The sequence below is a fragment of the Moschus berezovskii genome, chromosome 18 (assembly GCF_049115385.1).
Source record: "Moschus berezovskii isolate FMDL1 chromosome 18, NW_MosBer_1.0, whole genome shotgun sequence".
NCBI lineage: Eukaryota > Metazoa > Chordata > Mammalia > Artiodactyla > Moschidae > Moschus > Moschus berezovskii.
Window position 1 is genome coordinate 40,639,988 of NC_142477.1, and position 16,993 is coordinate 40,656,980.

Sequence of the window (16,993 nt, forward strand, 5' to 3'; positions counted from 1 at the left end):
CTCTTCAAAAACATTAGAGATACCAAGGGAACATTTCATGCAAAGATGGGCTCGATAAAGGACAGAAATGGTATGGACCTAACAGAAGCAGAAGATATTAAGAAGAGGTGGCAAGAATACACAGAAGAACTGTACAAAAAAGATCTTCACGACCAAGATAATCATGAAGGTGTGATCACTCACACTCATCTAGAGCTGGACATTCTGGAATGTGAAGTTAGATGGGCCTTAGGAAGCTTCACTACAAACAAAGCTAGTGGAGGTGATAGAATTCCAGTTGCACTATGAAATAGGTTTGAAAAACCCTAAAAGATGATGCTGTGAAAGTGCTGCACTCAATATGTCAGCAAATTTGGAAAACTCAGCAGTGGCCACAGGACTGGAAAAGGTCAGTTTTCATTCCGATCCCAAAGAAAGACAATGCCAAAGAATGCTCAAACTACCGCACAATTGCACTCATCTCACACGCTAGCAAAGTAATGCTCAAAATTCTCCAAGCCAGGCTTCAGCAATATGTGAACCATGAACTTCCAGATGTTCAAGCTGGTTTTAGAAAAGGCAGAGGAACCAGAGATCAAATTGTCAACATCCACTGGATCATTGAAAAAATAAGAGTTCCAGAAAAATATCTATTTCTGTTTTATTGACTATGCCAAAGCCTTTGACTGTGTGGATTACAATAAACTGTGGAAAATTCTGAAAGAGATGGGAATACCAGACCACCTGACCTGCCCCTTGAGAAACCTGTATGCAGGTCAGGAAGCAACAGTTAGAACTGGACATGGAACAACAGATTGGTTTTAAATAGGAAAAGGAGTATGTCAAGGTTGTATATTGTCACCCTGCTTATTTAACTTATATGCAGAGTACATCATGAGAAATGCTGGGCTGGAGGAAGCACAAGCTGGAATCAAGATTGCCGGGAGAAATATCAATAACCTCAGATATGCAGATGACACCACCTTTATGGCAGAAAGTGAAGAAGAACTAAAGAGCCTCTTGATGAACGTGAAAGAGGAGAGTGAAAAAGTTGGCTTGAAGCTCAACATTCAGAAAACAAAGATCATGGCATCTGGTCCCATCACTTCATGGGAAATAGATGGGGAAACAGTGGAAACAGTGGCTGACTTTATTTTTCTGGGCTCCAAAATCACTGTGGATGCTGACTGCAGCCATGAAATTAAAAGAGGCTTACTCCTTGGAAGGAAAGTTATGACCAACCTAGATAGTATATTAAAAAGCTGAGACATTACTTTGCCAACAAAGATCCATCTAGTCGAGGCTATGGTTTTTCCCGTGGTCATGTATGGATGTGAGAGTTGGACTATAAAGAAAGCTGAGCGCCGAAGAATTGATGCTTTTGAACTGTGGTGTTGGAGAAGACTCTTGAGAGTCCCTTGGACTCCAAGCAGATCCAACCACTCCCTCCTAAAGGAGATCAATGCTGGGTGTCCATTGGCGGGAATGATGTTGAAGCTGAAACTCCAATACTTTGGCCACCTGATGTGGAGAGCTGACTGATTGGATAAGACCCTGATGCTGGGAAAGATTGAGGGCAACAGGAGAAGGGGACGACAGAGGATAAGATGGTTGGATGGCATCGCCAACACAGTGGATGTGGGTTTGGGTGGACTCTGGGAGTTGGTGATGGACAGGGAGGCCTGGCGTGCTGCAGTTCGTGGGGTCACAAAGAGTCAGACACAACTGAGGGACTGAACGGAACAAAACAGAAACAGACTCACAGATGCAGAGGACAGACCTGTGGTTCCAAGGGGGACGCAGAAGAGGAACAGACTGAGAGTTTGAAGTTGGCAGAGGCAAACTGTTACATTTAGAGTGGGTAAGCAACAGGGTACTAATGTATAGCACAAAGAACTACAGTCAATATCCTATGACAAAACATAATGGAAGGGAATGGAGAAGAAGAATATATGTGTGTGTATAACTGAGTCAGTTTAGTATACTGCAGAGATTGGCACCACACCGTATTAATCAATCAACTATAATTCCATAAAAAGTAGAAAATTTGAATACTCCCACATTTGTTAAAGAATTAAAATAATTAGGCGGCCGCCGCCGAGTAGCTAGCCGCCGCTGACTTGCCCTGGTCCGCACCCAAAAGGTGATTGCCGGCCCTGCGCCCACTCCTCAGACCCCGGCGGGCACGTCAACGCCGGGGCCCTGGGGGGTTAGCCGCTTAGGGAGCTGGCCGCCCGAGCCTGACCCTCGCAGTGACCCGGAGCCCCCCGGCCCAGGCGCACACGGAAGTGCTCAACTCTGAATGGGGTTTGGAAAGTAGAGAAGAAAATCCAGTCTACGTTTTAGCGGACATTGGACAGCCGGATAAATGCAGTATCTAAATATAAAAGAGGACTGCAGTGCCATGGCTTTCTGTGCTAAAATGAGGAGCTCCAAGAAGGCGGAGATGAATCTGGAGGCCCCTGAGCCGGGGGTGGGAGTGCTCTTCTACGTACCGGATAGGGAGCCTCTCCGGCTGGGCGGCGGAGAGTACACGGCAGAGGAGCTGTGCATCCGGGCAGCGCAGGAGTGCTGTATCTCTCCTCTGTGTCACAACCTCTTTGCCCTGTATAACGAGAACACCAAGCTCTGGTATGCTCCGAATCGCACCATCGCCGTCGACGACAAGACATCACTCCGGCTCCACTACCGGATGAGGTTCTATTTCACCAACTGGCATGGGACCAATGACAGCGAACAATCAGTGTGGCGACATTCTCCAAAGAAGCAGAAAAATGGCTATGAGAAAAAAAAAGTTCCAGATGCAACACCTCTCCTTGACGCCAGCTCACTGGAGTATCTGTTTGCTCAGGGACGGTATGATTTGGTCAAATGCCTGGCTCCCATTCGAGACCCCAAGACGGAGCAGGATGGGCACGACATTGAGAAGGAGTGTCTGGGGATGACCGTGCTGGCCATCTCCCACTACGCCATGATGAAGAAGATGCAATTGCCAGAATTCCCCCAAGGACATCAGCTACAAACGATATATTCCAGAAACATTGAATAAATCCATCAGACAGAGGAATGTTCTCACCAGGATGCGGATAAATAATGTTTTCAAGGATTTCCTAAAGGAGTTTAACAACAAGACCATTTGTGATAGCAGCATGTCCACGCACGACCTGAAAGTGAAATACCTGGCTACCTTGGAAACTTTGACAAAACATTATGGTGCTGAAATATTTGAGACTTCCATGCTACTGATTTCATCAGAAAATGAGATGAATCAGTTCCATCCAAATGATAGTGGAAATGTTCTCTGCTATGAAATGATGGTGACTGGAAATCTTGGAATCCAGTGGAGACAGAAGCCACATATTGTTCCTGTTGAAAAGGAAAAAAACAAACTGAAACGGAAAAAACTGGAAAATAAACACAAGAAGGATGAGAGAAAAGCAAAATCCGAGAAGAGTGGAACAATTTTTCTTACTTCCCTGAGATCACTCACATTGTAATCAAGGAGTCTGTGGTCAGCATTAACAAGCAGGACAACAAAAAAATGGAACTGAAGCTCTCTTCCCACGAGGAGGCCTTGTCCTTCGTGTTCCTGGTGGATGGCTACTTCCGGCTCATGGCAGATGCCCATCACTACCTCTGCACTGACGTGGCTCCCCCATTGATCGTACACAACATACAGAATGGCTGTCATGGTCCAGTCTGCACAGAATACGCCATCAATAAGCTGTGGCAAGAAGGAAGTGAGGAGGGGATGTACGTGCTGCAGTGGAGCTGCACCGACTTTGACAACATCCTCATGACTGTCACCTGCTTTGAAAAGTCTGAGGTGCTGGGTATCCAGAAACGGTTCAAGAACTTTCAGATCGAGGTGTAGAAGGGCCGCTACAGCCTGCATGGCTTGGACTGCAGCTTCCCGAGCCTTGGGGACCTCATGAACCACCTAAAGAAGCAGATCCTGCGCACGGACAACATCAGCTTTGTGCTGAAGCGCTGCTGCCAGCCCAAGCCCCGAGAAATTTCCAATCTGCTGGTGGCCACCGAGAAAGCCCAGGAGTGGCAGCCTGTCTACCCAAAGAGCCAGCTGAGTTTCGATCGAATCCTCAAGAAAGATATTACGCAAGGCGAGCACCTTGGGAGAGGCACGCGGACACACATCTACTCTGGGACCCTCACGGGTTACAAGGATGATGAAGGAACTTCTGAAGAGAAGAGAATAAAAGTCATCCTGAAGGTCTTAGACCCCAGCCATAGGGACATTTCTCTGGCCTTCTTTGAGGCAGCCAGCATGATGAGGCAGGTCTCCCATAAACACATCGCGTACCTCTATGGGGTTTGTGTCCGAGACGTGGAGAATATCATGGTGGAAGAGTTTGTGGAAGGGGGACCCCTGGATCTCTTCATGCACCAGAAAAGTGATGTCCTCACCACACCCTGGAAGTTTAAATTTGCCAAACAGCTGGCCAGCGCCCTGAGTTACTTGGAGGATAAAGACCTGGTCCACGGAAACGTGTGCACTAAAAACCTCCTTCTGGCCCGTGAGGGCATCGACAGTGAATGCGGCCCCTTCATCAAGCTCAGTGACCCTGGCATCCCCATCACTGTGCTCTCCAGGCAAGAGTGCATAGAACGAATCCCCTGGATCGCTCCCAAGTGTGTTGAAGACTCCAAGAACCTGAGTGTGGCTGCTGACAAGTGGAGCTTTGGAACCACACTCTGGGAAATCTGCTACAATGGCGAGATCCCCTTGAAAGACAAGACGCTAATTGAGAAAGAAAGATTCTAGGAAAGCTGGTGCAGGTCAGTGACTCCGTCTTGTAAGGAGCTAGCTGACTTGATGACCCACTGCATGACCTACGACCCCAACCAGAGAGCCTTCTTCTGAGCCATCATGAGAGACATCAATAAGCTGGAGGAGCAGAATCCAGACATTGTATCAGAAGAAAAGCCAACAACTGAAGTGGATCCCACACATTTTGAAAAGTGGTTCTTAAAGAGGATCCGTGACTTGGGAGAGGGCCACTTTGGGAAGGTCGAGCTCTGCAGGTATGACCCTGAGGGGGACAATACAGGGGAGCAGGTGGCTGTCAAATCCCTGAAGCCCGAGAGCAGAGGGAACCACATCGCTGATCTGAAGAAGGAGATTGAAATCTTTATTTATTTATTTATTTGCATTACAATAGTTTAATATGAACAATCAGAACTAATTAACAGTATAACAATATTTTACAACTGAAATAATTAAAATAAACTATAAAATTACTACATAAAACAGGTCTGATCTAGCTTATTTACTTTCTATAATCTCTTCAGTGCTGCAAAACCATTTATTTCTTTTTCTTTTTTCATGTTTTAATAAACACTTCGTCTTTTTGTATTGTTTTCTTTTTCATCACAATAATAGAAATATAACACCATATATCACTGTAAAACACATTTCCACATAAATGCTGATAAGCACAAAATATTTTTCATCATTTACATTTTAACTGTAATAATATATGGCAGGATTAAAGCTGCATCCATCATGTGTCTAACTAACCTTGCTGTAATGAATTTTTTTTTAAACTTTTAACAATATATAAAAGACTGTGCTGTTTATTTTTTATTTTTTTTAAATCAAATAATCCAATTTTATTTTATTTTTTTCAAGTTGAACAGACTAAATTTCTTTAAACAAACTTACTTATACTCCAGAGTCCTTTAAAAACTTAATAGCATTTATACATTGAAGGTATTTGATTTTCTTGTAACTAGCACTTCAAATGCAACAAGCATTTGACCCAACAAGTAAAACTTCCTACAGTTCATAACTTTAATAAATAAAATAAATTAAATGTACAGTGAATAAGTTCTCTGAAATATTTCAATATTTCTGCAGGTTTAGTAACATCGTAAAATACATTTCAATTAAAATTCACAAATCTAAGAAACCTTTACCATGAGAACATCATCAAGTATAAAGGCATCTGCAGAGAAGACGGTGGAAATGGTATTAAGCTCATCATGGAGTTTCTACCTTCAGGGAGCCTTAAGGAATATCTTCCGAAGAATAAGAACAAAATTAACCTCAAACAGCAATTCAAATATGCCATTTAGATTTGTAAGGGGGTGGACTATTTGGGTTCTCAGCAATACATTCACTGGGACTTAGCAGCAAGAAACGTCCTTGTTGAGAGTGAACACCAAGTGAAAACTGGGGACTTTGGTCTAAGCAAAGCCATCGAAACTGATAAGGAGTACTACACAGTCAAGGACGACTGGGACAGCCCTGTGTTTTGGTATGCTCCAGAATGTTTAATTCAGTGTAAGTTTTATATCGCCTCTGATGTCTGGTCTTTCGGAGTGACTCTGCATGAGCTGCTTACTCACTGTGACTCAGATTCCAGTCCCATGGCCTTGTTCCTGAAAATAATAGGCCCCACTCATGGCGGTAACAAGACTCGTGAATACATTAAAAGAAGGAAAACGCCTGCCGTGTCCACCTAACTGTCCAGATGAGGTTTATCAACATATGCGAAAGTGTTGGGAATTTCAACCATCTAATCGGACAACTTTTCAAAACCTTATTGAAGGATTTGAAGCACTTCTAAGAAGCATAAGTAACATTTAAATTCTAATGTGTCAAGTCCTCCTACCCACAACCAGTACCCAAGCCATTTAAAAAAATGTGTTACGGGAAAAAGTTTGTATTCTGTCTAAAAAGATACCAGGGTACGTATCCATATATAAGGCACACTTTGGTGCTTAATATGTGTAAGTACTTCTTTAAATTTGATACCAGTAACATAGTGACAACCAAAATATTAGAAAGCACGTAAGCACTCCTCCTTTTGGAAAGAATATATCACTGTTTGGTTAGTTTACCATCACAGTTGAGTACCAGAATGGGATTTCTCAAAACAAGAGGAGCGGACCAAAGTAGAGTCTCAAGATGATTGCTTTTTCTTAGCTGCCAGTTGATATGAAGCATTTTTCTGGCACATAAAGATAAGGATTGATGAATTTAGCCAATACTCTAATATGCCCTCAAATTTTAATATCTATACCATGATAGATGAAACATTCTTGAAATATAGATACCAGTTAGTGTACTATTGTCTCTATACAAAGATAAGTGTATTCCTGTCAACAGTAGGACATAAACTTTGAGTTGTTTCTGCAGTGGCTTAGCTCCTGTCCCCTTGGGTGACCAGTGGTACCCATTTTTGAGAAGACTGGTCATACATACCCAGAGGGGCAGCTGTGGAATTGATACTTTGCTGCATGATGTTAATTCTTGAGAACTAAACCTGTGCCAGTGCTTTCCTAAACAGTATACCTTTAATCAGAACTGAGGCCAAGAACCTGGATACATGCTTTTCAGAAATGTTAATGTATATCCTTTTGTAACTCTACCACTTTGGAGCAAGCTGTTCCAGCATTGGTTCTGGATGCTGATTGCATGTATACCATGTACACTGCACTGTTCTTAGAGTGTTTCAGTGTTTCATCCATCTACAAGAGTTGATCACTATTTTGACCATCACCCTAATGGCGCAAAACTTGAAAGACCCAGCCAGAAGACTATGGAGTTCAGGATCCACTAGGCGGTTCTCAGTTTGCTTGGAGACTGCTGGGTAATCAAAATGTCAAATCTGATTCAATGTGAACTGTAGATCTTTTCTGACCAAGACTCTGCAAAACTTTTTGTTGATGCTGTCTATTTGTTTGATATCATTATTTTCCCCCTTGAGCCTGAAAAGAGAGTTGTGTATTGATTCAATGGCAACAATAAACTTGCCATTTAAATCTATTCAATAACCTGCATCACAAATGTCTCTGTCTGTGTCAAACCTGTGGTCACTCTCTATGCACTTTGTTTACTCTTTATACAAATAAATATATGGAGACTTCAAAAAAAAATAATTAGAAGTTAAATAATTAAAATAAATTATTAGAGATTAAAATAAATAAAATAAATTAGAAGTTAAAATAATTAATTTACCAAAAGGAAATCCCAGACCCAAGTGCACACTTGGTTTGTGAATAATACCATTTAACATTTAAGTAAGAAATAAAACAAATATTAAAACCCTTTCAGAGAATAAGAAGAGGGAGCATTTTCCCATTCAATTTTATGAGTCCAGAAAAACCTTCATACCAAAACTGGACAAGGGAAGTAGAAAAAAGAGAACTATTGACCCCATGAACCTCATGAACATCAGTGGAATAATTCTAAACAAATATAAGCAAATAGCAGTATATAAAGAAGATAAAATATAATGACCAAGTAGGGTCATGAAAGTTTGGTATAGTGTCAAAAATCAATCAATGTAATTCACCACATCAAAGAATAAAGGGGAAAAATTATGCGATCATGTGAATAGATGCAGAAAAACACTTGATAAAATTCACCACATGTTCATGGAAAAAAAGTCTCACCTTAGGATGAAATAAAGAGAACCTTTCCAATGTGATGAAAGCATTTACAAAAAACCTAGGGCAAACACACAATCTAATGGAGAACTGTTGTTTTCCCTTTAAGCAAAAATGTTCCCTCTTATCCCTTCAATTCAACATTGTACTGGAGATAGTGAATATGATAAGGCAAGAATAAGAAGTAAAAGGCATAAACACAGGAAAGAAGATGTAAAACTATCAGCTATTTTCATTTACAGATAATACACTGGTGTACATAGAAAATTCAGTGGAAAATCAAAAAAAGAAAAACAGGAAGGAGGGGGAAAACCCACTGTAATTAAAAATTCACTTTGTCAGATCCAGGAGATAAAAAGTCAAAATTATTTGTGTCTCTGCTTATTTGCAACAAACAACTGGAAAATTTTTTTAAAATGCCATTTACACATTCCTAGGAATATATTTAGTAAAATATGTGCAAAGACCTATATATTGAAAAGTATAAAAACATTGCTAATAGAAATTTTTAAAAGCTGAAGTGGAAAGACATACGATGCTTATGAATTGGGAAACTCAATATTGTTAAGATTGGTTGAGTGTGGTGGTGGTTTAGTTGCTAAGTCATGTCCGACTCTTGCGACCCCATGGACTGTAGCCTGCCAGGTTCCTCTGTCCATGGGATTCTCCAGGCAAGAGTACTGGTGGGCTGCCATTTCCTTCTCCAGTGTATCTTCCTGACCCAGGGCTCGAACCTGGGTCTCCTGCATTGTAGGCAGATTCTTTACCAACTGAGCTACATAGGAAGATTTGTTAATTCTCACCACATTGATCTATTGATTAAGTGCAATTCCAATCAAAATTCCAGCAGATGTTTTGGAGAAACTGACAATCTAATTCTAAAATTTATATAGAAATGCAAAGACTTAAAATAGCAATCTTACCTTGGAAAGGAACAAAAGTGAAGGACTCACACTATTAGATTTTAAGACTTACCAAAAGCTTTAATAATGAAGATAGTGCAGTTGACGTAAGGTAGATAAATGAAGTCATAAAGCAATGGAACAGAAAAGAGAATCTGTGGAGTAGGAAATGGGAACCCATTCCAGTATTCTTGCTTGGAAAATTATATGGACAGAGGAGCCTGGTGGGCTCCAGTCCATGGGGTTGCAAAGAGTCACACATAATTGAGCAGCTGAACACAAGTAAACAGATAAGGGCCTACCCTAAATCCAGGTTGATCTCATCTCAAAATCCACAATTACATGTACAAAGATCATTTTTCCAAATAAGGTCACTTTTGCATGTTCTGGGGTTACAACTTGGGCATTCCTTTGGGGGCCACTATTAAACCTGCTGTGATCTGATAAAAAAAAAAAGAGAGAATCTGGAATAGACCTATATGTATGTAGTGTAAGTCAATTCAATAAGGAAGAGTGTCTTCAATAAATGATGAAGCTGAAACATACCTATGTGGGGTGAAAAGGAACTTTGACTCTTAAGTTGTTGTGTTGTTCCGTTGCTAAATCACATCCATATCTTTGCAACCTCATGAACTATAGCACGCCAGGCTCCTCTGTCCTTTACTATCTCCCAGAATTTGCTCAAATTCATGTCCATTGAGTCAGTGATGCCATCTAACCATGTCATCCTCTGCTGCCCCTTTCTCCTTTTGTGTTCAATCTTTCCCAGCTTCAGGGTCTTTTCTAGTGAGTCAGCTCTTCACATCAAGAGGCCAAAGTATTGGAGCTTCAGCTTCAGCATCAGTCCTTCCTATGAATATCAGGGTTGATGTCCTTTAGGACTGACTGGTTTGATCTCCTTGCAGTCCAAGGGACTCTCAAATGTGTTCTCCAGCACCACAGTTCAAAGGCATCGATTCTTTGGTGGTCAGCCCTCTTTATGGTCCAACTCTCACATCCATACATGACTGCTAGAAAAACCATAGCTTTGATTATATGGACCTTAAACTATTAAATTTCCTTAAAGGAAATATAGAGGAATATTTTTACAATCTTGAGATAAAGATTTCTTCAGTTCAGTTCAGTCGCTCAGTCGTGTCCGACTCTTTGCGACCCCATGAATCACAGCATGCCAGGCCTCCCTGTCCATTGCCAACTCCCGGAGTTCATTCAAACTCATGTCCACAGAGTCAGTGATGCCATCCAGCCATCTCATTCTCTGACGTCCCCTTCTCCTCCCGCCCCCAGTCCCTCCCAGCATCAGAGTCTTTTCCAGTGAGTCAACTTGTCGCATGAGGTGGCCAGAGTATTGCAGTTTCAGCTTTAGCATCAGTCCTTCCAATGAACACCCAGGATTGATCTCCTTCAGAATGGACTGGTTGGATCTTCTTGCAGTCCAAGGAACTCTCAAGAGTCTTCTCCAGCACCACAGTTCAAAAGCATCAGTTCTTCGGTGATCAGCTTTCTTCACAGTCCAACTCTCACATCCATACATGACCACGGGAAAAACCATAGCCTTGACTAGATGGACCTTTGTTGGCAAAGTAATGTCTCTGCTTTTTAACATACTATCAAGGTTGGTCATGACTTTCCTTCCAAGGAGTAAGCGTCTCTTAATTTCATGGCTGCAATCAGCATCTGCAGTGATTTTGGAACCCAAAAAATAAAGTCTGACACTGTTTCCACTGTTTTTCCATCTATTTCCCATGAATACTAATTATAAAAGAAAAAATGATAAATTAGACTTCATCAACATTAAAAGTTTTGGTTCATAAGAGACATTGTTAAGAAAGAGAGAAGCCAAGCCACAATCTAGGAGAATATATTCACAAACATATATCTGATAAAGAACTTGTCCCCTGAATGTAAGAAAATTCCTATGAATTAAGCATTAAAAGGACAAATAATTTAAATAAAAAATAAGCAGATGACTTGAATAAGCGCTTCACAAAAAGAGATATATGAATGACCAATAGTATGTGAAAAGGTATTGAGACTCATTAGTCCTCAGGCATGCATGCTTAGTTGATTCAGTCATGTCTGACTCTTTGCAACCTCATGGACTATAGCCACCAGGTTCCTCTGTCTGTGGAGTTCTCCATTATTTCTCAGGGCAATGTAAATAAAGACCATGATGAAATACCAAAATAATTAAAAGTAAAAAAATGACTGTTGTGGATGTGGAGCAATTGGAATTCTCATACAGTTCTTGTAGGAGTATAAAATAATTCAACCCCTTTGTAAAACAGTTTCTCATTCTTGAATAAAGCTAAGCATACACCTATACTATGGTCAAGTATTTCCATTCTTAATTGTATTGCCAAAAGAAAGGAATGTCACTATCCTACAAAAGATTTATTCAAGAATGTTTATATCAATTTTATTTTAAGGGCCCCAAATTGGAAACAGTCCAAGTGTCCATCAACATTAAAATGGAAAAAGCTGTATACTATTCAGAAATAAAAGTCAAAGTTCTGGAGAACAAGATGGCGGAGGAGTAGGTGGACCTGGAGTACATCTCTCTCCACGGATACATCAGGAATACATCTTCAGACACAGAAGTGCATGCAGAACACCAGCTGAGAGTGGACAGGAGTACCTGACCTGCAGAAAAGAATATATAGACCCATGCAAAACTCTGGAGGATGAAGGAACTAGGGGAAAAACAGGAGTGTTAGTAGGGCTGGACCTGCCCTCAGAGGGTGGGGGTACTGAAGTAAGGATATGATCCCCACATTGGGGCAGTTATCTGAGTCAGAGGAGAAACATTTAAGGCTGAAACAGCTGATCTGCGGCAGCCTTAACGGAATGAAAAGCAGACAGTCCTTGCCACAGCCATACATACCCCATACAGGGACAAAGATCCTCTGGAAGGTGCAGCAGCTGGAAACTGGAGTTTAGGGATTGTGGAGCAATCCCAGGGCAAGGGCTGCTGTGGAGAGACAGATTGAGGCGATGTAAGGGAGGAGATTGTGGTGGGAAATGTCTGTGAAGGAAGGCCGGGCAGCCATGGAAGCAAGGTGATAACTGCTGAGTCACGCATAGGGGGTGAAGCCATCAGCAGCTGAACAGTAGAGAGGCTGGTTCATCAAACACCTGAGGCACTGAACTACGGAGTAGGCCCCCCCACAGGATGCCCCTTTAAGGGCCTTACGCACCAATCTACAGAGTAGGACCCCAGCCAGGGGGGGCCCCTCTATGTGCCTGACACCCAAACGACAGAGAAGGACCCCAGGCAAAGGAGCCCTCTAAGTGCCTGAACTGGCGGAGTTACAGAGAGATACTGGCCTAAGAGGCCTTCTTATCGCCAGCTACAAGAGTCTCGAAAAAAGACTCTGATAGGATCATAACTCCTGTGGTGGAGGCAGTCCGTGTCCCTGCACACAGAGCACTGCCAGGGTCCGCGCCAGCCAAGCAGATGCTCCACCTTCACGCTCAACTCTCACTAGGGCAGAGCTGCCTCAGGTAAAAAAAAGTCTTGCATCTGTGTGTGCAGGGTTGCTTCGGTAGTGTCTGACTCTTTGCGACCCTGTGGACTGTGGCCTGCCCGGCTTCTCTGTCAGGGAGGGGGTTGCTCCAGGCAAGAATACTGGAGCATATTGATCAGTACTGGTTGCCATACCCTTCTAGAGCACTATATTTCCTGCTGCCCTAGCCGCCAACTCCCCTGAGTACCTGGTGCTGCCAGAACTCCTGAAACCCAAGCAGCTGCACCACCTCCACACCTGGCCCTCACAGGGGCAAACCCAAGTCCTCCAGGGCAGCCTCAGGAGCAAACCCCAGTGGACAACTGACATGCAGAGGTGGAAATAAAACCACAATTGAAACCCAGGGGCAGTGTGACTAAGGAAGAAGACCCCAAACCTTCACAGTAGCTGTACAAGCTGCAGATTAAATCCACATGATCAATTAGGCAGACACTATGTCTATGGAATATATAAAAGGTCATTGAGAGCTCCCAAAAAAGAAAACACACTAGTTCTGATAGTTGTGGACATTGGAGGCAAGAACACAGAGGAGTAGGACCAGATTGGAATCTGAGCTGCCCCCACAACAGGTCCAGAGATCAGCACAGTGTGTATATGTGTATATTCCATTATTTTAATTATTATTTGCCTGACTTTGTAACTACAATTTATCTGGGGTTCATCTTTGGTTTCTCATTTTTGAATATATTTTAATCTCACTTAATGCCATAACAAACCGCTTGTGAAATCTTCATTCCTGACCAGAGATCAAGCCCTGAGCTTTTGGAGTGGGAGCACTGACTCCAAGACCCTAGACTACCCGAGAACTAACCCTAGGAAGTATGAAATAGTGAGAACTCACACAAAAGAAACCATTTGAATATAAGGATACTTGCTTTACAGAATTTTGCTGTTTTCTGTCAAACCTCAACATGAATCAGCCATACATATACATATATCCCCTCCCTTTTGAACCTCCCTCCCATCTCCCCTCCCCAACCCACCCCTCTAGGTTGATACAGAACCCCTGTTTGAGTTTCCTGAGCCATACAGCAAATTCCCGTTGGCTATCTCTTTTACATATGGTAATGTAAGTTTCCATGTTACTCTTTCCATACATCTCACCCTCTCCTCCTCTCTCCCCGTGTCCATAAGTCTATTCTCTATTTCTGTTTCTCCACTGTTGCCCTGTGAATAAATTCTTCGGTACCATTTTTATAGATTCTGTATATGTGAGTTAGAATATGATATTTATCTTTCTCTTTCTGACTCACTTCAATCTGTATAATAAGTTCTAGGTTCATCCACCTCATCAGAACGGACTCAGATGCATTCCTTTTTATGGCTGAGTAATATTCCATTGTGTATATGTACCACAACTTCTTTATCCATTGATCTGTTGATGGACATCTAGGTTGCTTCCATGTTATAGCTATTGTAAATAGTGCTGCAATGAAAAATAGGATATATGTGTCTTTTTCAGTTTGGGTTTCCTCAGGGTATATGCCTAGGAGTGGGATTGTTGGGTCATGTGGTGGTTTTATTCCTAGTTTCTTAAGGAATCTCCATACTGTCTTCCATAGTGACTGTATCAATTTACATTCCCGCCAACAGTGCAAGAGTGTTCCCTTTCCTCCATACCCTTTCCAGCATTTATTGTTTGTAGACTTTTTGATGGTGGCCATTCTGAATAGTGTGAGGTGATATTTCACTGTGGTTTTGATTTGCATTTCTCTAATAATGAGCAGTGCTGAGCATCTTTTCATGTGTTTGTTAGCTATCTGTATGTCTTCTTTGGAGAAACGTCTGCTTAGGTCTTTTTCCCATTTTTTGATTGGGTTGTTTGTTTTTCTGGCATTGAGTTGTATGAGCTGCTTGTATATTTTAGAAATTAATCCTTTGTCTGTTGTTTCATTTGCTATTATTTTCTCCCATTCTGAGGGCTGTCTTTTCACCTTGCTTATAGTTTCCTTTGCTGTGCAGAAGCTTTTAAATTTTATCCAGTCCCACTTGTTTACTTCTGTCTTTATTTCTGTTACTCTAGGAGGTGGGTCATAGAGGATCTTGCTTTGATTTATGTCATCGAGTGTTCTGCCTATGTTTTCCTCTAAGAGTTTTATAGTTTCTGGCCTTACATTTAGGTATTTAATCCATTTTGAGTTTATCTTTCTGTGTGGTGTTAGGAAGTATTCTAATTTTGTTCTTTCACATGCAGCTGTCCAGTTTTCCCAGCACCATTTATTGAAGAGGCTGTCTTTGCCCCATTGTATATTCTTGCCTCTTTTGTCAAAGATATGGTACCCATAGGTGCATGGGTTTATTTCTGGGCTTTCTATCTTGTTCCATTAGTCTACATTTCTATATTTGTGCCAGTACCATCCTGTCTTGATGACTGTAGCTTTGTAGTTAACCTGAAGTCAAGAAGCTTCGTTCGTGCAGCTCCATTCTTCTTTCTCAAGATGGCTTTTGCTGTTCTGTGTCTTTTGTTTTTCCATTTGAATTGTGAAGTTTTTTTTATTCTAGTTCTGTGAAAAATGCCATTGGTAATTTGATGCAATCTGTAGATTGCATTTGGTGGTATAGTCATTTTCACAATATTGATTCTTCCTTCCCAGGAACATGGAATATATCTCCATTTATGTCATCTTCGATTTCTTTCATTAGTGTCTTATAATTTTCTGTATACAGTTCGTTTGTCTCCTTTGGTAAGTTTATTCCTAGATATTTAATTCTTTTTGTTGCAGCGGTGAATGGGATTGATTCCTTAATTTCTCTTTCTGATTTTTTATTGTTAGTATATAGAAATGCAAGTGATTTCTGTGTATTGATTTTGTATCCTGCAACTTTGCTAAATTCACTGATTAGCTCTAGTAATTTTTTTATACTATCGTTAGGGTTTTCTATGTACAGTATCATGTCATCTGCAAACAGTAAGAGCTTTACTTTTTCTTTTCTGATCTGGATACCTTTGATTTCTTTTTCTTCTCTGCTTGCTGTAGCTAGGACTTCCAGAACTATGTTGAATAACAATGGTGAAAGTGGACACCATTGTCTTGCTCCTGATCTTAGGGAGAACGCTTTCAGTTTTTCACCATTGAGAATAATGTTTGCTGTAGGTTTATCATATATGACCTTTACTGTGTTGAGGTAGGTTCCTTCTATGCCCATTTTTTTAAGATTTTTAATCATAAATGGGTGCTGAATTTTGTCAAAGGCTTTTTTTGCATCTATTGAGAAGATCATATGGTTTTCATCTTTCAATTTGTTAATATGGTGTATCACATTGATTGATTTCTATATGTTGAAGAGAGGTTGATTTTTTTCATTTGAGTACAATTTGCTTGTATTAGATCATTTAATACTTTCTCTAACTTATATTTAAACTCTTTCAGAAACAGTATTATTATGTTGTATTAATTTTGTTCTCTATATCAATTAGCTTCTTTTTATTGCATTTGGCTTTTTGCTATTTATTTTGCACATTTGTAATCACTTTCCTACTTACCATTAAGTTTATTTTTAGGTTGGTCTAGCCTGAAGAATTCCATGGACCAAGGAGCTTGGCGGACTACAATCCCTGGGGTTGCAAAGTTAGTCAGACTAACACTTTCTAGTGTATTTCTTGTAGCCTCAAATTTAATCATAGATGCTGCTATTTTTTCCTTCAATTTATTCTCTTGCTTCTGTAACTTTTCAGTTTATTTCATCCTCTTTTGAGAGAGGGCTGAATCCTAAATACTAGACAACCAGGGAACTTTCATTTTATTGTTTGATCATCTTCACTATGGGCTCTCATTTATTGAATTTATCTTCTCACTATGTTCTCTGTAGCTCAAAACACTTGTGAAGAATTTCCTTCTGATTTTTGTTTTTGCATCTAAGTTGGTTTCTATCTTTTGCATTATTGACCTGTGTGTGTGTTTGTGTGTTTATGTGTGTATTTATATGGATGGTTCCCAGGGACTAATTTTCATTTCGCTCAACTGTTCTCTTTGTCTGAAAGTGTTAATTGCTCAGTCAGGTCTGACTTTTTGTGACACCATAGACTGTAACCCACCAGGTTCCTCTGTCCATGGAATTCTCCAGGCAAGAATACTGGAGTGGGTTGCCATTCCCTTCTCCAGGGGATCTTCCCAACCCAGAGACTGAACCCAGGTCTTCTGCACTGCAGGCAGGTTCTTTACCGTCTGA

General features: G+C 41.1%; 2 pseudogenes; both read left to right on the top strand.

The window, feature by feature from the left end:
- The window catches only part of LOC129553097 (EF-hand domain-containing protein 1 pseudogene), a 45,834-nt pseudogene extending 43,553 nt beyond the window's left edge, over window positions 1-2,281 (top strand).
- LOC129553309 (tyrosine-protein kinase JAK1-like) lies at window positions 2,168-6,595 on the top strand (annotated as a pseudogene).
- The last annotated feature ends 10,398 nt before the right edge of the window (window positions 6,596-16,993 follow it).